General features: G+C 43.8%; 6 non-coding genes across 6 annotated transcripts; all 6 read right to left on the bottom strand.

Annotated features, from left to right (window-relative positions):
* Window positions 1–1,687: 1,687 nt before the first annotated feature.
* Window positions 1,688–1,878, bottom strand: LOC130309499 (U2 spliceosomal RNA). Its single transcript, XR_008858165.1, has one exon. It is a non-coding gene; the product is annotated as a U2 spliceosomal RNA (small nuclear RNA).
* A 2,087-nt stretch (window positions 1,879–3,965) lies between these two features.
* On the bottom strand, window positions 3,966–4,156 carry LOC130309497 (U2 spliceosomal RNA). Its single transcript, XR_008858162.1, has one exon. It is a non-coding gene; the product is annotated as a U2 spliceosomal RNA (small nuclear RNA).
* Window positions 4,157–6,245: 2,089 nt separating this feature from the next.
* On the bottom strand, window positions 6,246–6,436 carry LOC130309496 (U2 spliceosomal RNA). Its single transcript, XR_008858161.1, has one exon. It is a non-coding gene; the product is annotated as a U2 spliceosomal RNA (small nuclear RNA).
* Window positions 6,437–8,531: 2,095 nt separating this feature from the next.
* LOC130309568 (U2 spliceosomal RNA) lies at window positions 8,532–8,722 on the bottom strand. Its single transcript, XR_008858230.1, has one exon. It is a non-coding gene; the product is annotated as a U2 spliceosomal RNA (small nuclear RNA).
* Window positions 8,723–10,830: 2,108 nt separating this feature from the next.
* LOC130309495 (U2 spliceosomal RNA) lies at window positions 10,831–11,021 on the bottom strand. Its single transcript, XR_008858160.1, has one exon. It is a non-coding gene; the product is annotated as a U2 spliceosomal RNA (small nuclear RNA).
* Window positions 11,022–13,113: 2,092 nt separating this feature from the next.
* On the bottom strand, window positions 13,114–13,295 carry LOC130309586 (U2 spliceosomal RNA). The gene has a single exon (XR_008858245.1). It is a non-coding gene; the product is annotated as a U2 spliceosomal RNA (small nuclear RNA).
* Window positions 13,296–19,533: the final 6,238 nt, after the last annotated feature.

Below are 19,533 nucleotides of genomic sequence, written 5' to 3'. Positions count from 1 at the left end.
GTTAAATCCGGGTTATTTGACAACCTATGGCGGTGATGGTTCTGCTCAGGCAGAGCAGTGCTGATGCTCCTCATAAAGCTGTCGCTGCTGTGAAGGTTCTAGGTGACATCACAAATCCCTATGGTTACATACACAACAAAGCTGGGTTGTTGTTGTTTACACTCTGCAAGGCCTGTGGAAGTGAGTGACATCATAGCACTGTAGTTCTGAGGGTTCTAGATGGATGCAACAATCTCCTGTTGCTTCTATGAAGGCCATAATAGACGACATCACCAAACAGCTCCATAGTCACATACACAGCAAAGGAGAGATGTTGTTTACACCTAGTGATGTCAGTGGTATTGAGTGACATCACAGCACAGTGCTAAGGCTCCTGGGCCTGGACACAGCAGCGGCTGCAATATCTCAACGGAGAATACGTTTATATATATGTGTGTGTGTGCGCGTATATATATATATATATATATATATATATATATATATATATATATATATATATATATATATATATATTCTCCGCCGAAATCACTTTTAAACCCATTTCCACCTTTTTTTCCCTTCTCTTCCTCTTACTTTTTTTTCACGTTTTTTTACGTTTTTCTCCTTTTCGCCTCTTTTCTGGGCGTATTATTCTTCTTTTTCTTCTTTTTTTTCGTCTAATGCATACCCCATCAGTGCAGCAATGCTTATTCAATACCGCCAGCAGATGGAGACACTGGGGGATAATTTTCTAAGGATTTATACTGATTTTTCCTGTCTGAATTTGTCGCACAGAAAGTTGCAGGCCAAATATGTGTGACATTTCTGCGACTTTAGCTTCTAGAGCATTTTTACAACATTATACATAGGTGCTGAATACATAAAAAGCGACTGTTCAGCGACAGACAAGTCGCATCGGCTGAAAGTAGGCCAGAATGTCAGTCCATGTTGGAGCAGGTTTAGATACAGTCTAAAGTATAGATCTCAAAGTCTGTGCACAGAATTTAGCAAGGGCCTCGCACCTTCTGATGCATCAGGTAGGTGCACAATAGCATAGCCTAACCCTCTGTACTTTGGTCTATATTGATGCGGGACATAGACAGCCAGCTGATGACCAATCCATTAGTGCAATGGATGACTGGAAGCATTTGTCTTTGCCTTTGCAATACCACAGAAGCAATGCATGGTCAATGTACAGCAATGACACACCTGTGTGAACAGCCAGGAGACCCCCCCCCCCCCCCCATGTTATGTTACATAGTTACATAGTTAGTACGGTCGAAAAAAGACATATGTCCATCAAGTTCAACCAGGGAATTAAGGGGTAGGGGTGTGGCGCGATATTGGGGAAGGGATGAGATTTTATATTTCTTCATAAGCATTAATCTTATTTTGTCAATTAGGAACATTCAGCACCCACCCGCTATCAAGGCAGCTGCCTATCATGTCATGCCCTACCTGCACAGATGTGCTGGCTACTCAAATGATCCAATTAAGGAGGCCATTTAGTCAGCAGCAGCAGAAGTCCTGTGCCTGGACGCTCCAACAGCGGCCAGACACAAGCAGAAGCAGAAGCAGCAGAAGCAGCAGCAGCACCACCTTTTGTTTTTTGGCTGCAGCAGCAGCAAGGCCCACAGGGCTGGCTAGCTGGCTAGCCAGCAAGCAGGTAGCAATGAAAGTAGGAATCTTTCTTTTTAACCCTGTAAGGGGGTGGTGCACTGTACCCGAAGATACTGCCATATCGGGTCAATGCATAGGGCGACGGAAGCAAGCTTCGAAATCGGCCCCCGTTCTCAAAAATCCATTTAATATATGGTCCCCAGATAGGGGACGTATCAGATATTAAACTGATAAGAACAGATACTACACTTGATCTTAGCCAAAAGGCCGAGAAGCGATAACCGTGAAAGGGGCGGGCCCAACAAGGTGCCCTTCATGGGCACTATCACTGCTTGCTGTCAGGGAGGCTGCCAGACAATTTTCCATGCACACTCTGGGCTGGGGGGCAGTCAACCACCAGTACACACAGCAGAACCTAAACCCATACCATTATTGCTAAGCAGCAAGACAGGGGCCCATTGCACTCCCACGGGGCCTTTTTAAATGCAATCCATAACCCGGATTTGCCAGGAACCCTTCTTACTCCTCCTACTTGCATGTGACACTGGGCTTAGGATCTGCATAGGAAACACACACACAAGCACACACCTACCTTTGTTGCCTGCAGATGCCTCCTTGGCTGTCCCCAAACGGTATCAAACCAACACCCACGGGAAGCTGTAAGCATAGAGGACATGCCTGCACCCCATTGGACTTACCTGTGTGGGTTAAATCCGGGTTATTTGACAACCTATGGCGGTGATGGTTCTGCTCAGGCAGAGCAGTGCTGATGCTCCTCATAAAGCTGTCGCTGCTGTGAAGGTTCTAGGTGACATCACAAATCCCTATGGTTACATACACAACAAAGCTGGGTTGTTGTTGTTTACACTCTGCAAGGCCTGTGGAAGTGAGTGACATCATAGCACTGTAGTTCTGAGGGTTCTAGATGGATGCAACAATCTCCTGTTGCTTCTATGAAGGCCATAATAGACGACATCACCAAACAGCTCCATAGTCACATACACAGCAAAGGAGAGATGTTGTTTACACCTAGTGATGTCAGTGGTATTGAGTGACATCACAGCACAGTGCTAAGGCTCCTGGGCCTGGACACAGCAGCGGCTGCAATATCTCAACGGAGAATACGTTTATATATATGTGTGTGTGTGCGCGTATATATATATATATATATATATATATATATATATATTTCTCCGCCGAAATCACTTTTAAACCCATTTCCACCTTTTTTTCCCTTCTCTTCCTCTTACTTTTTTTTCACGTTTTTTTACGTTTTTCTCCTTTTCGCCTCTTTTCTGGGCGTATTATTCTTCTTTTTCTTCTTTTTTTTCGTCTAATGCATACCCCATCAGTGCAGCAATGCTTATTCAATACCGCCAGCAGATGGAGACACTGGGGGATAATTTTCTAAGGATTTATACTGATTTTTCCTGTCTGAATTTGTCGCACAGAAAGTTGCAGGCCAAATATGTGTGACATTTCTGCGACTTTAGCTTCTAGAGCATTTTTACAACATTATACATAGGTGCTGAATACATAAAAAGCGACTGTTCAGCGACAGACAAGTCGCATCGGCTGAAAGTAGGCCAGAATGTCAGTCCATGTTGGAGCAGGTTTAGATACAGTCTAAAGTATAGATCTCAAAGTCTGTGCACAGAATTTAGCAAGGGCCTCGCACCTTCTGATGCATCAGGTAGGTGCACAATAGCATAGCCTAACCCTCTGTACTTTGGTCTATATTGATGCGGGACATAGACAGCCAGCTGATGACCAATCCATTAGTGCAATGGATGACTGGAAGCATTTGTCTTTGCCTTTGCAATACCACAGAAGCAATGCATGGTCAATGTACAGCAATGACACACCTGTGTGAACAGCCAGGAGACCCCCCCCCCCCCCCCCCATGTTATGTTACATAGTTACATAGTTAGTACGGTCGAAAAAAGACATATGTCCATCAAGTTCAACCAGGGAATTAAGGGGTAGGGGTGTGGCGCGATATTGGGGAAGGGATGAGATTTTATATTTCTTCATAAGCATTAATCTTATTTTGTCAATTAGGAACATTCAGCACCCACCCGCTATCAAGGCAGCTGCCTATCATGTCATGCCCTACCTGCACAGATGTGCTGGCTACTCAAATGATCCAATTAAGGAGGCCATTTAGTCAGCAGCAGCAGAAGTCCTGTGCCTGGACGCTCCAACAGCGGCCAGACACAAGCAGAAGCAGAAGCAGCAGAAGCAGCAGCAGCACCACCTTTTGTTTTTTGGCTGCAGCAGCAGCAAGGCCCACAGGGCTGGCTAGCTGGCTAGCCAGCAAGCAGGTAGCAATGAAAGTAGGAATCTTTCTTTTTAACCCTGTAAGGGGGTGGTGCACTGTACCCGAAGATACTGCCATATCGGGTCAATGCATAGGGCGACGGAAGCAAGCTTCGAAATCGGCCCCCGTTCTCAAAAATCCATTTAATATATGGTCCCCAGATAGGGGACGTATCAGATATTAAACTGATAAGAACAGATACTACACTTGATCTTAGCCAAAAGGCCGAGAAGCGATAACCGTGAAAGGGGCGGGCCCAACAAGGTGCCCTTCATGGGCACTATCACTGCTTGCTGTCAGGGAGGCTGCCAGACAATTTTCCATGCACACTCTGGGCTGGGGGGCAGTCAACCACCAGTACACACAGCAGAACCTAAACCCATACCATTATTGCTAAGCAGCAAGACAGGGGCCCATTGCACTCCCACGGGGCCTTTTTAAATGCAATCCATAACCCGGATTTGCCAGGAACCCTTCTTACTCCTCCTACTTGCATGTGACACTGGGCTTAGGATCTGCATAGGAAACACACACACAAGCACACACCTACCTTTGTTGCCTGCAGATGCCTCCTTGGCTGTCCCCAAACGGTATCAAACCAACACCCACGGGAAGCTGTAAGCATAGAGGACATGCCTGCACCCCATTGGACTTACCTGTGTGGGTTAAATCCGGGTTATTTGACAACCTATGGCGGTGATGGTTCTGCTCAGGCAGAGCAGTGCTGATGCTCCTCATAAAGCTGTCGCTGCTGTGAAGGTTCTAGGTGACATCACAAATCCCTATGGTTACATACACAACAAAGCTGGGTTGTTGTTGTTTACACTCTGCAAGGCCTGTGGAAGTGAGTGACATCATAGCACTGTAGTTCTGAGGGTTCTAGATGGATGCAACAATCTCCTGTTGCTTCTATGAAGGCCATAATAGACGACATCACCAAACAGCTCCATAGTCACATACACAGCAAAGGAGAGATGTTGTTTACACCTAGTGATGTCAGTGGTATTGAGTGACATCACAGCACAGTGCTAAGGCTCCTGGGCCTGGACACAGCAGCGGCTGCAATATCTCAACGGAGAATACGTTTATATATATGTGTGTGTGTGCGCGTATATATATATATATATATATATATATATATATATATATATATTTCTCCGCCGAAATCACTTTTAAACCCATTTCCACCTTTTTTTCCCTTCTCTTCCTCTTACTTTTTTTTCACGTTTTTTTACGTTTTTCTCCTTTTCGCCTCTTTTCTGGGCGTATTATTCTTCTTTTTCTTCTTTTTTTTCGTCTAATGCATACCCCATCAGTGCAGCAATGCTTATTCAATACCGCCAGCAGATGGAGACACTGGGGGATAATTTTCTAAGGATTTATACTGATTTTTCCTGTCTGAATTTGTCGCACAGAAAGTTGCAGGCCAAATATGTGTGACATTTCTGCGACTTTAGCTTCTAGAGCATTTTTACAACATTATACATAGGTGCTGAATACATAAAAAGCGACTGTTCAGCGACAGACAAGTCGCATCGGCTGAAAGTAGGCCAGAATGTCAGTCCATGTTGGAGCAGGTTTAGATACAGTCTAAAGTATAGATCTCAAAGTCTGTGCACAGAATTTAGCAAGGGCCTCGCACCTTCTGATGCATCAGGTAGGTGCACAATAGCATAGCCTAACCCTCTGTACTTTGGTCTATATTGATGCGGGACATAGACAGCCAGCTGATGACCAATCCATTAGTGCAATGGATGGCTGGAAGCATTTGTCTTTGCCTTTGCAATACCACAGAAGCAATGCATGGTCAATGTACAGCAATGACACACCTGTGTGAACAGCCAGGAGACCCCCCCCCCCCCCATGTTATGTTACATAGTTACATAGTTAGTACGGTCGAAAAAAGACATATGTCCATCAAGTTCAACCAGGGAATTAAGGGGTAGGGGTGTGGCGCGATATTGGGGAAGGGATGAGATTTTATATTTCTTCATAAGCATTAATCTTATTTTGTCAATTAGGAACATTCAGCACCCACCCGCTATCAAGGCAGCTGCCTATCATGTCATGCCCTACCTGCACAGGTGTGCTGGCTACTCAAATGATCCAATTAAGGAGGCCATTTAGTCAGCAGCAGCAGAAGTCCTGTGCCTGGACGCTCCAACAGCGGCCAGACACAAGCAGAAGCAGAAGCAGCAGAAGCAGCAGCAGCACCACCTTTTGTTTTTTGGCTGCAGCAGCAGCAAGGCCCACAGGGCTGGCTAGCTGGCTAGCCAGCAAGCAGGTAGCAATGAAAGTAGGAATCTTTCTTTTTAACCCTGTAAGGGGGTGGTGCACTGTACCCGAAGATACTGCCATATCGGGTCAATGCATAGGGCGACGGAAGCAAGCTTCGAAATCGGCCCCCGTTCTCAAAAATCCATTTAATATATGGTCCCCAGATAGGGGACGTATCAGATATTAAACTGATAAGAACAGATACTACACTTGATCTTAGCCAAAAGGCCGAGAAGCGATAACCGTGAAAGGGGCGGGCCCAACAAGGTGCCCTTCATGGGCACTATCACTGCTTGCTGTCAGGGAGGCTGCCAGACAATTTTCCATGCACACTCTGGGCTGGGGGGCAGTCAACCACCAGTACACACAGCAGAACCTAAACCCATACCATTATTGCTAAGCAGCAAGACAGGGGCCCATTGCACTCCCACGGGGCCTTTTTAAATGCAATCCATAACCCGGATTTGCCAGGAACCCTTCTTACTCCTCCTACTTGCATGTGACACTGGGCTTAGGATCTGCATAGGAAACACACACACAAGCACACACCTACCTTTGTTGCCTGCAGATGCCTCCTTGGCTGTCCCCAAACGGTATCAAACCAACACCCACGGGAAGCTGTAAGCATAGAGGACATGCCTGCACCCCATTGGACTTACCTGTGTGGGTTAAATCCGGGTTATTTGACAACCTATGGCGGTGATGGTTCTGCTCAGGCAGAGCAGTGCTGATGCTCCTCATAAAGCTGTCGCTGCTGTGAAGGTTCTAGGTGACATCACAAATCCCTATGGTTACATACACAACAAAGCTGGGTTGTTGTTGTTTACACTCTGCAAGGCCTGTGGAAGTGAGTGACATCATAGCACTGTAGTTCTAAGGGTTCTAGATGGATGCAACAATCTCCTGTTGCTTCTATGAAGGCCGTAATAGACGACATCACCAAACAGCTCCATAGTCACATACACAGCAAAGGAGAGATGTTGTTTACACCTAGTGATGTCAGTGGTATTGAGTGACATCACAGCACAGTGCTAAGGCTCCTGGGCCTGGACACAGCAGCGGCTGCAATATCTCAACGGAGAATACGTTTATATCTATGTGTGTGTGCGCATATATATATATATATATATATATATATATATATATATATATATATATATATATTTCTCCGCCGAAATCACTTTTAAACCCATTTCCACCTTTTTTTCCCTTCTCTTCCTCTTACTTTTTTTTCACGTTTTTTTACGTTTTTCTCCTTTTCGCCTCTTTTCTGGGCGTATTATTCTTCTTTTTCTTCTTTTTTTTCGTCTAATGCATACCCCATCAGTGCAGCAATGCTTATTCAATACCGCCAGCAGATGGAGACACTGGGGGATAATTTTCTAAGGATTTATACTGATTTTTCCTGTCTGAATTTGTCGCACAGAAAGTTGCAGGCCAAATATGTGTGACATTTCTGCGACTTTAGCTTCTAGAGCATTTTTACAACATTATACATAGGTGCTGAATACATAAAAAGCGACTGTTCAGCGACAGACAAGTCGCATCGGCTGAAAGTAGGCCAGAATGTCAGTCCATGTTGGAGCAGGTTTAGATACAGTCTAAAGTATAGATCTCAAAGTCTGTGCACAGAATTTAGCAAGGGCCTCACACCTTCTGATGCATCAGGTAGGTGCACAATAGCATAGCCTAACCCTCTGTACTTTGGTCTATATTGATGCGGGACATAGACAGCCAGCTGATGACCAATCCATTAGTGCAATGGATGGCTGGAAGCATTTGTCTTTGCCTTTGCAATACCACAGAAGCAATGCATGGTCAATGTACAGCAATGACACACCTGTGTGAACAGCCAGGAGACCCCCCCCCCCCATGTTATGTTACATAGTTACATAGTTAGTACGGTCGAAAAAAGACATATGTCCATCAAGTTCAACCAGGGAATTAAGGGGTAGGGGTGTGGCGCGATATTGGGGAAGGGATGAGATTTTATATTTCTTCATAAGCATTAATCTTATTTTGTCAATTAGGAACATTCAGCACCCACCCGCTATCAAGGCAGCTGCCTATCATGTCATGCCCTACCTGCACAGGTGTGCTGGCTACTCAAATGATCCAATTAAGGAGGCCATTTAGTCAGCAGCAGCAGAAGTCCTGTGCCTGGACGCTCCAACAGCGGCCAGACACAAGCAGAAGCAGAAGCAGCAGAAGCAGCAGCAGCACCACCTTTTGTTTTTTGGCTGCAGCAGCAGCAAGGCCCACAGGGCTGGCTAGCTGGCTAGCCAGCAAGCAGGTAGCAATGAAAGTAGGAATCTTTCTTTTTAACCCTGTAAGGGGGTGGTGCACTGTACCCGAAGATACTGTCATATCGGGTCAATGCATAGGGCGACGGAAGCAAGCTTCGAAATCGGCCCCCGTTCTCAAAAATCCATTTAATATATGGTCCCCAGATAGGGGACGTATCAGATATTAAACTGATAAGAACAGATACTACACTTGATCTTAGCCAAAAGGCCGAGAAGCGATAACCGTGAAAGGGGCGGGCCCAACAAGGTGCCCTTCATGGGCACTATCACTGCTTGCTGTCAGGGAGGCTGCCAGACAATTTTCCATGCACACTCTGGGCTGGGGGGCAGTCAACCACCAGTACACACAGCAGAACCTAAACCCATACCATTATTGCTAAGCAGCAAGACAGGGGCCCATTGCACTCCCACGGGGCCTTTTTAAATGCAATCCATAACCCGGATTTGCCAGGAACCCTTCTTACTCCTCCTACTTGCATGTGACACTGGGCTTAGGATCTGCATAGGAAACACACACACAAGCACACACCTACCTTTGTTGCCTGCAGATGCCTCCTTGGCTGTCCCCAAACGGTATCAAACCAACACCCACGGGAAGCTGTAAGCATAGAGGACATGCCTGCACCCCATTGGACTTACCTGTGTGGGTTAAATCCGGGTTATTTGACAACCTATGGCGGTGATGGTTCTGCTCAGGCAGAGCAGTGCTGATGCTCCTCATAAAGCTGTCGCTGCTGTGAAGGTTCTAGGTGACATCACAAATCCCTATGGTTACATACACAACAAAGCTGGGTTGTTGTTGTTTACACTCTGCAAGGCCTGTGGAAGTGAGTGACATCATAGCACTGTAGTTCTGAGGGTTCTAGATGGATGCAACAATCTCCTGTTGCTTCTATGAAGGCCATAATAGACGACATCACCAAACAGCTCCATAGTCACATACACAGCAAAGGAGAGATGTTGTTTACACCTAGTGATGTCAGTGGTATTGAGTGACATCACAGCACAGTGCTAAGGCTCCTGGGCCTGGACACAGCAGCGGCTGCAATATCTCAACGGAGAATACGTTTATATATATGTGTGTGTGTGCGCGTATATATATATATATATATATATATATATATATATATATATATATATATATATATTTCTCCGCCGAAATCACTTTTAAACCCATTTCCACCTTTTTTTCCCTTCTCTTCCTCTTACTTTTTTTTCACGTTTTTTTACGTTTTTCTCCTTTTCGCCTCTTTTCTGGGCGTATTATTCTTCTTTTTCTTCTTTTTTTTCGTCTAATGCATACCCCATCAGTGCAGCAATGCTTATTCAATACCGCCAGCAGATGGAGACACTGGGGGATAATTTTCTAAGGATTTATACTGATTTTTCCTGTCTGAATTTGTCGCACAGAAAGTTGCAGGCCAAATATGTGTGACATTTCTGCGACTTTAGCTTCTAGAGCATTTTTACAACATTATACATAGGTGCTGAATACATAAAAAGCGACTGTTCAGCGACAGACAAGTCGCATCGGCTGAAAGTAGGCCAGAATGTCAGTCCATGTTGGAGCAGGTTTAGATACAGTCTAAAGTATAGATCTCAAAGTCTGTGCACAGAATTTAGCAAGGGCCTCGCACCTTCTGATGCATCAGGTAGGTGCACAATAGCATAGCCTAACCCTCTGTACTTTGGTCTATATTGATGCGGGACATAGACAGCCAGCTGATGACCAATCCATTAGTGCAATGGATGGCTGGAAGCATTTGTCTTTGCCTTTGCAATACCACAGAAGCAATGCATGGTCAATGTACAGCAATGACACACCTGTGTGAACAGCCAGGAGACCCCCCCCCCCCATGTTATGTTACATAGTTACATAGTTAGTACGGTCGAAAAAAGACATATGTCCATCAAGTTCAACCAGGGAATTAAGGGGTAGGGGTGTGGCGCGATATTGGGGAAGGGATGAGATTTTATATTTCTTCATAAGCATTAATCTTATTTTGTCAATTAGGAACATTCAGCACCCACCCGCTATCAAGGCAGCTGCCTATCATGTCATGCCCTACCTGCACAGGTGTGCTGGCTACTCAAATGATCCAATTAAGGAGGCCATTTAGTCAGCAGCAGCAGAAGTCCTGTGCCTGGACGCTCCAACAGCGGCCAGACACAAGCAGAAGCAGAAGCAGCAGAAGCAGCAGAAGCAGCAGCAGCACCACCTTTTGTTTTTTGGCTGCAGCAGCAGCAAGGCCCACAGGGCTGGCTAGCTGGCTAGCCAGCAAGCAGGTAGCAATGAAAGTAGGAATCTTTCTTTTTAACCCTGTAAGGGGGTGGTGCACTGTACCCGAAGATACTGCCATATCGGGTCAATGCATAGGGCGACGGAAGCAAGCTTCGAAATCGGCCCCCGTTCTCAAAAATCCATTTAATATATGGTCCCCAGATAGGGGACGTATCAGATATTAAACTGATAAGAACAGATACTACACTTGATCTTAGCCAAAAGGCCGAGAAGCGATAACCGTGAAAGGGGCGGGCCCAACAAGGTGCCCTTCATGGGCACTATCACTGCTTGCTGTCAGGGAGGCTGCCAGACAATTTTCCATGCACACTCTGGGCTGGGGGGCAGTCAACCACCAGTACACACAGCAGAACCTAAACCCATACCATTATTGCTAAGCAGCAAGACAGGGGCCCATTGCACTCCCACAGGGCCTTTTTAAATGCAATCCATAACCCGGATTTGCCAGGAACCCTTCTTACTCCTCCTACTTGCATGTGACACTGGGCTTAGGATCTGCATAGGAAACACACACACAAGCACACACCTACCTTTGTTGCCTGCAGATGCCTCCTTGGCTGTCCCCAAACGGTATCAAACCAACACCCACGGGAAGCTGTAAGCATAGAGGACATGCCTGCACCCCATTGGACTTACCTGTGTGGGTTAAATCCGGGTTATTTGACAACCTATGGCGGTGATGGTTCTGCTCAGGCAGAGCAGTGCTGATGCTCCTCATAAAGCTGTCGCTGCTGTGAAGGTTCTAGGTGACATCACAAATCCCTATGGTTACATACACAACAAAGCTGGGTTGTTGTTGTTTACACTCTGCAAGGCCTGTGGAAGTGAGTGACATCATAGCACTGTAGTTCTGAGGGTTCTAGATGGATGCAACAATCTCCTGTTGCTTCTATGAAGGCCATAATAGACGACATCACCAAACAGCTCCATAGTCACATACACAGCAAAGGAGAGATGTTGTTTACACCTAGTGATGTCAGTGGTATTGAGTGACATCACAGCACAGTGCTAAGGCTCCTGGGCCTGGACACAGCAGCGGCTGCAATATCTCAACGGAGAATACGTTTATATATATGTGTGTGTGTGCGCGTATATATATATATATATATATATATATATATATATATATATATATATATTTCTCCGCCGAAATCACTTTTAAACCCATTTCCACCTTTTTTTCCCTTCTCTTCCTCTTACTTTTTTTTCACGTTTTTTTACGTTTTTCTCCTTTTCGCCTCTTTTCTGGGCGTATTATTCTTCTTTTTCTTCTTTTTTTTCGTCTAATGCATACCCCATCAGTGCAGCAATGCTTATTCAATACCGCCAGCAGATGGAGACACTGGGGGATAATTTTCTAAGGATTTATACTGATTTTTCCTGTCTGAATTTGTCGCACAGAAAGTTGCAGGCCAAATATGTGTGACATTTCTGCGACTTTAGCTTCTAGAGCATTTTTACAACATTATACATAGGTGCTGAATACATAAAAAGCGACTGTTCAGCGACAGACAAGTCGCATCGGCTGAAAGTAGGCCAGAATGTCAGTCCATGTTGGAGCAGGTTTAGATACAGTCTAAAGTATAGATCTCAAAGTCTGTGCACAGAATTTAGCAAGGGCCTCGCACCTTCTGATGCATCAGGTAGGTGCACAATAGCATAGCCTAACCCTCTGTACTTTGGTCTATATTGATGCGGGACATAGACAGCCAGCTGATGACCAATCCATTAGTGCAATGGATGGCTGGAAGCATTTGTCTTTGCCTTTGCAATACCACAGAAGCAATGCATGGTCAATGTACAGCAATGACACACCTGTGTGAACAGCCAGGAGACCCCCCCCCCCATGTTATGTTACATAGTTACATAGTTAGTACGGTCGAAAAAAGACATATGTCCATCAAGTTCAACCAGGGAATTAAGGGGTAGGGGTGTGGCGCGATATTGGGGAAGGGATGAGATTTTATATTTCTTCATAAGCATTAATCTTATTTTGTCAATTAGGAACATTCAGCACCCACCCGCTATCAAGGCAGCTGCCTATCATGTCATGCCCTACCTGCACAGGTGTGCTGGCTACTCAAATGATCCAATTAAGGAGGCCATTTAGTCAGCAGCAGCAGAAGTCCTGTGCCTGGACGCTCCAACAGCGGCCAGACACAAGCAGAAGCAGAAGCAGCAGAAGCAGCAGCAGCACCACCTTTTGTTTTTTGGCTGCAGCAGCAGCAAGGCCCACAGGGCTGGCTAGCTGGCTAGCCAGCAAGCAGGTAGCAATGAAAGTAGGAATCTTTCTTTTTAACCCTGTAAGGGGGTGGTGCACTGTACCCGAAGATACTGCCATATCGGGTCAATGCATAGGGCGACGGAAGCAAGCTTCGAAATCGGCCCCCGTTCTCAAAAATCCATTTAATATATGGTCCCCAGATAGGGGACGTATCAGATATTAAACTGATAAGAACAGATTTTTTTTTATCTAAAGCCGAGGAACGTGCTTTCGATTCACCCAAAGTGCAAGAAAAAGTGCAAACGTGTTACACTAAAAAAACGTGCACAAAGGATGCGGTCTATCGCAAGCCCTTCTCCGATAGGAGAGAGGCCCCCCAACAAACCTTACCCTTCGCCTCCGGACCAAAAGGTCCCTTTTCGCCGAAGCTACTAGGGGACCACAAATGCTCCCGGCATCCCCCTTGGCGTTGGCCAAGGTAACTGCCCGCAGAGCCGATTACGGTAGGTACCCTGCCAAAGCAGGAGTACCCGGGGTGTTTGCAGGGAGGTGCGGAACCTAATGGCCACACACACCTCCCCTAGACCGCCAGGAGGGACACCCAGAAGGGCTACCGCATCCTGACAAATCCTGTGAACACACAACACGCAAAAAGTGACACAGTGAGACAAAAAAGAAATAAATAAGTGAATGTGTGCAGATATACTGCCCGGACATCCTGCCGGATCTATAAAAATTTCTCTGATCCTAGCCAGAAGGCCGGGAATCAAGAGGTGAGTGCCACAAGGTGAAGAGATTATGGTGCCCGTGCTTCAACTCAGTGAGTCTATTCTCCCAGTGAGTTTCGGCACCTCGGGGTCACCACTCCCCGAGGCACAAAAGTACCTCGGCTCTAGACCCTCTCAGCCTCATGGCGAGACCCGGAGGGAACAGGTCACATTGGGGCAGCCGTCGAGCTGATTCCTCAGAACCAGCCCCGGAAAGCCCTGGTACACCTGCATCCTCCATGCAGCACCCATCCCCACCAGCATGAAAACTGATAAGAACAGATTTTTTTTTTTTTTTTTTTTTTTTTTTTACATTTTTATTGAAAAAAACTCAAAAACTTAAATACATCACAAAAAATGTTTACAATACATCAAATACTGTTTTCCATAAATGTAAATTCCACATAGCTAATGCTTTTTTCTGCCCATATCTCTTTTTATCAATTAAATAGTACAAGTAAACTTCACTGTATATCATCTTCAAACATTCTTTTTCACAAATAAAATCTCTTTTGAAGACAAGGATATTACGAACTTTCCATAATACATTTTTTGTACAGTTGATAAAAATCCACAAAATTCTCTCTTTTTCTTTCGTAACTCCATCACTTTTGCCATATAAAACAACTTCATGATTTAAAACTTTTAGACCTGTTAGGAATTTCAATAAAGAACCAATTAGTCTAAAAACCTTTTGTGCAAAATAACAATTCCAGAAAAGGTGCAAAACAGTTTCATCTATATTGCAATTTTCCCGGGGACAGACACATACAGCATTTAGACCTCTTCTATATTGGAAAAATCTTACCGGAAGACACTCATGGATAATCATCCATGCTAAATCCTTGTGCTCATTAAAAAGATATGGCTCGTTTACCTTTTTCCATATTTGTACACACCTATTATAAGAAAAATTAGAGACCATACATATTTCTTCTTGCAAATTTAACTGTACTTCTATCTTGCGAGCATCCCTCAAGGTTAACAAGTCAAAGTCTTTAAGGTTATACATACGTATAATTTTTTCTAAGATGGCATAATGTTTAGGCGGAGTTAAAAGTACAGGAGAAGATAATGATAAAAACACCCATTCTCTTTTTCTAAAAATATGTCCCGCAGAGTACTTTAAAAAACAGGACCATACACTTTTCATAAAAAGTCCCCTAAAACACCAACTAAAAAACCTTAAGTATAAAAATTTTCTAATACAGGGAACCTGTTTTCCTCCATTTTTTTGTGACCTATACATAGTATCTCTTTTTAATTTTTCTGCTTTAGAACTCCATAGAAACTCAAAGAGAATCCTCTGAAGTTGCCTAGACATAAGTTCATTAGGAGGATAAATCATATTTAAATAGAGCATAATGGGTATTAGCATAGCCTTAATCACCAAAATTTTACCTTCTAAGGATAATTTCCTAAGGGACCAAAAGTCTACCTTTTTCTTTACCTTTTCTTTTACCATTAGCCAACTTTCCTCACCATTGTTATTTTTATCAAAGATGACTCCAAGGATTTTTATTTTTTCTGACTGTAATTTTAGGTTTGGTATTTGCACGTTTTCCCATTTACCTATATAAAAACAGTCACATTTAGATAAATTAAGTTTAAAAGCAGAAGCTTTACAAAAGAAATCAGTAACATCAACAACTCTTTGTAAAGAGAAGGCACTTTCACAAAAAACATTAATATCATCCATATAGCCACACACTTTAAGGGTGGCATTATTACCTCCAGGAACTGGCACTCCTTTTATTATTTTATCATTCCTTATTAAGTTTAACAGAGGTTCTATTGCACATATAAACAGTATAGGAGACAGAGGGCAGCCTTGCTTTACCCCTGATGATAAATTAATAAAATCTGTAAGGAAACCATTTATTAAAATCCTGCTAAAAGAACCTTTATATAAGAGAGCAATTTGCTTAATAAATATGTTAGGAAAACCCATGCGTTGTAAAACCATCCATAAAAAACAATGTGATACTCTATCGAACGCTTTATGAAAATCTAGAGATAGAATGGCTAGATTTTGATTCCGCTCTTGCTGATACCATATGACGTCCCTAATAGCATTTAAAGGTTCAGCTACACTCCTTCCTGGGACACCACATACCTGATCCACATGGATGACCTTGTACAAAAACGGCTTCATTCTGTTAACAAAAATTTTTGACATAATCTTATAATCAACATTAAGAAGCGTAATTGGTCTCCAATTTTCTAAGCTGTTCCTATCCCCCTTTTTGGGGATCAGAGACACTATACCACTCCTCCAAGATAAAGGTAGAACATCAGAATTAAAAGCCTCCTTAAAAATATTAAGCAAATCATCTTTAAAAATCTCCCAAAAGGTTTTATAAAACTCTACAGGAAGTCCATCAGAACCTGGTGTTTTACCTGTGGATAAACTTTTAGCAGCAATTTCTAATTCTTGGCATCTTACTTCTGTGCAAAGTGCATCTTGGTCCTCCTTACTTAAACCACAATCTAAAGTGCTTAGGAGAAAATTAGCAGCAGATATATCAATGGGTTTCTCATTAAACAGATCTTGATAAAAGGATTTAGCTTTGGATAACATTCCTACATTAGTAGTTTCATCCTCAATGTTAATCATTAACTTTTTTGTTTCCATTACCTTTTTAAAAAAGAATCTTGTACACTTTTCATCCTTCTCTTTACATTCAACTTTGGAGTTAAAAATTATTTCTTTCCCTTTGTTAGTTATAGCCTTCTGAATATCACTTTTAACACTTAAAATCAGATCGTCTACATATACACCCAGCTCTTTGAGTTGATAATAGGTTTGTAGTTTTGTGTTAAGATCTCTATACCATTTCAATTTCTCTTTTGTTTTTTTAACACCCATCTTAATAAAATACTCTTTAAATTTTACCTTGCAGAATTCCCACCATGCTAAAAGAGAATTAAAATTAGTCCTTGAGTTCTGCAATTTTTTAAAAAGATAGATAAAATTACATTTAATTTCTTCATCTTCAAGCAAAGAGATATTCAGACGCCAGACTCCTTTGGCTCTGCAAACCCCATCAAACTTACATGTAGCAGATAAAATCTTATGATCTGAAAAAAAGGTAGAAGTCAATTGCATATTCCCATAAAATGCAAATCCAGAAGCAAAAATATAATCAATCCTTGACATATAAAGGCTATTCCCCCAGGTATACCCAGGGTCATTAGGGAAAGAGGTTCTCCACAAATCTTTTAAATTAAAATCAACTATAAAATCCTTTAGTTGTTTTTCAGTCTTATCTTTCCTTTGTTCAGATCCTCCAGCCCGCTCCTCTCCTGCCATTATACAATTAAAATCACCAGCGATGATAAGCGGGGATGAACCCGGTAAATAAAACTGAATTTTCTCTAATAAATCAGATCTTTCATCCTTATCTGGAGAGGCATATACATTTAAAAGTCTCATATTCATGTCATTATAAATAATATGAACGAGCAGGGCTCTACCGGGTACAATGTCTGTGAAGGAGGTAACTTTATACTCACTGCTCTTGAACAGTATGCCAACACCAGTCACTTTCCTCTCATTATCCCCTGACCACACAGACGGGCCAAGAGTCCATTCAGATCTCAAAGATGAATAATTGATATCATAATCAATGGCACATTCCTGTAAAAATAAAATGTCTGTAGGCAAAGAAGACAAGAAAGAAAATAAAGCAGCCCTCCTCTCTGGGCTCTTCAAACTCCTCACATTGAAGGAGGAGATATTAACACTTGGTAGCTCCTGGGTCATTCATTATCCTCAGACAAAGAACCCCAATCTGTAGGTGGTGACACAAATTCCTCAATATTAACAGGGTCGGATGCTGTTATAACCTTTTGGCAGACAATCTCCACGTTCCCCTCGTCCGCACTAACTCGACCACTCCTTTTGATGTTAAGGCCCTTTTCCTCTTTCCGGTCTCTGCTTTTCCTCTTTCGCCGTTCTTCTACATCCATCTCCTCTGTATCCCTTCTGGGCGGTCCAGGACCCTCAACTTCCATGAGAGGAGAACCCCTCACTTCTGTCTCAGGTCCCACGACCTTCCCCGGGGACACAATGCTTTTGGAGACATGAGCCACAGCAGGTATCACAGGAATTCCGGTAGCAGAAGACTCAGGCATCACTTTCAGGGTGTGGGTCTTAGGCACAGGCACAGCATCCATGGAGCTCTTCCTCATCGAGGGACCAGCCGACGTAGCCACAATATTGGCCCAGGAGCGTTGAGGACAATCCTTAAAAGCGTGTCCTTTCTGCTTACACACATTACACAGAATCTCATTTTGACAGTCCAAAGTGGTGTGGCCTTTTTGGCCACATCTTTTGCAAATAACCACTTCCTCTTTGCAAGATTCTTGTGTATGACCATATTCATGGCATTTCCTGCAATAATACGGCATCCCAGGGTAGAATAAATAGCCACGTTTACGCCCAATTAAAAAATTTGCAGGTGGGCGACACAGACCTCCAATTCCTCTCACATCTTCTCTGAACTTAACAGCAAACTTATGCTTTCCAGTCCAAAAGTCCATTGCATTCATTATTTTATGAGAGTATTTGACTTCCGCACAATATTGGTTTAAAAATAAGACAATGTCTCTTATATCCACGTATGGATCGTGCATAGTAACCACCAGTGGAACATCGCCATTAGAATATAGAGCAATGAAAACAAGTCCTTTCATATCCTCCTCATTGGCAAGCTCCCGAACTTTCTCAAACATATGGTCACATGCAGATGCGGAAGTCAAGGTAAGAATGAAAAGTCCTTTACCTGGGTCTTTTAGGCAAAACACATCTTCTCTCTGAATGTGCAATAAATCCAGCATAATTCTCTTGACAAAAAATTCCAAAGTCATCTTCTCCTTTTTCTCCTCATCCACTTCAATACGGAAGGTGTTCTTAATCCGAGTTTCAGTATGCGCAGCAAACCTAAGGGTCGCCATGGGGGATCGCCTTCCCGTTCTTTGTAAGTCCTCCTCCTATAGCAGCATGAGGCTTAAGACGGCTAAAAAACCGCCGATGCCTCAAGGCCGAAGGTTCGACGAACTCAGAGCCCCTTGACAAGATACAAGATCTTAGCCAAAAGGCCGAGAAGCGATAACCGTGAAAGGGGCGGGCCCAACAAGGTGCCCTTCATGGGCACTATCACTGCTTGCTGTCAGGGAGGCTGCCAGACAATTTTCCATGCACACTCTGGGCTGGGGGGCAGTCAACCACCAGTACACACAGCAGAACCTAAACCCATACCATTATTGCTAAGCAGCAAGACAGGGGCCCATTGCACTCCCACGGGGCCTTTTTAAATGCAATCCATAACCCGGATTTGCCAGGAACCCTTCTTACTCCTCCTACTTGCATGTGACACTGGGCTTAGGATCTGCATAGGAAACACACACACAAGCACACACCTACCTTTGTTGCCTGCAGATGCCTCCTTGGCTGTCCCCAAACGGTATCAAACCAACACCCACGGGAAGCTGTAAGCATAGAGGACATGCCTGCACCCCATTGGACTTACCTGTGTGGGTTAAATCCGGGTTATTTGACAACCTATGGCGGTGATGGTTCTGCTCAGGCAGAGCAGTGCTGATGCTCCTCATAAAGCTGTCGCTGCTGTGAAGGTTCTAGGTGACATCACAAATCCCTATGGTTACATACACAACAAAGCTGGGTTGTTGTTGTTTACACTCTGCAAGGCCTGTGGAAGTGAGTGACATCATAG

This window comes from Hyla sarda, unplaced genomic scaffold, assembly GCF_029499605.1.
Source record: "Hyla sarda isolate aHylSar1 unplaced genomic scaffold, aHylSar1.hap1 scaffold_153, whole genome shotgun sequence".
In the NCBI taxonomy this organism is placed as follows: domain Eukaryota; kingdom Metazoa; phylum Chordata; class Amphibia; order Anura; family Hylidae; genus Hyla; species Hyla sarda.
Note: the sequence above shows the minus strand (reverse complement) of the source record. Positions and strands in the feature narration are given on the sequence as shown.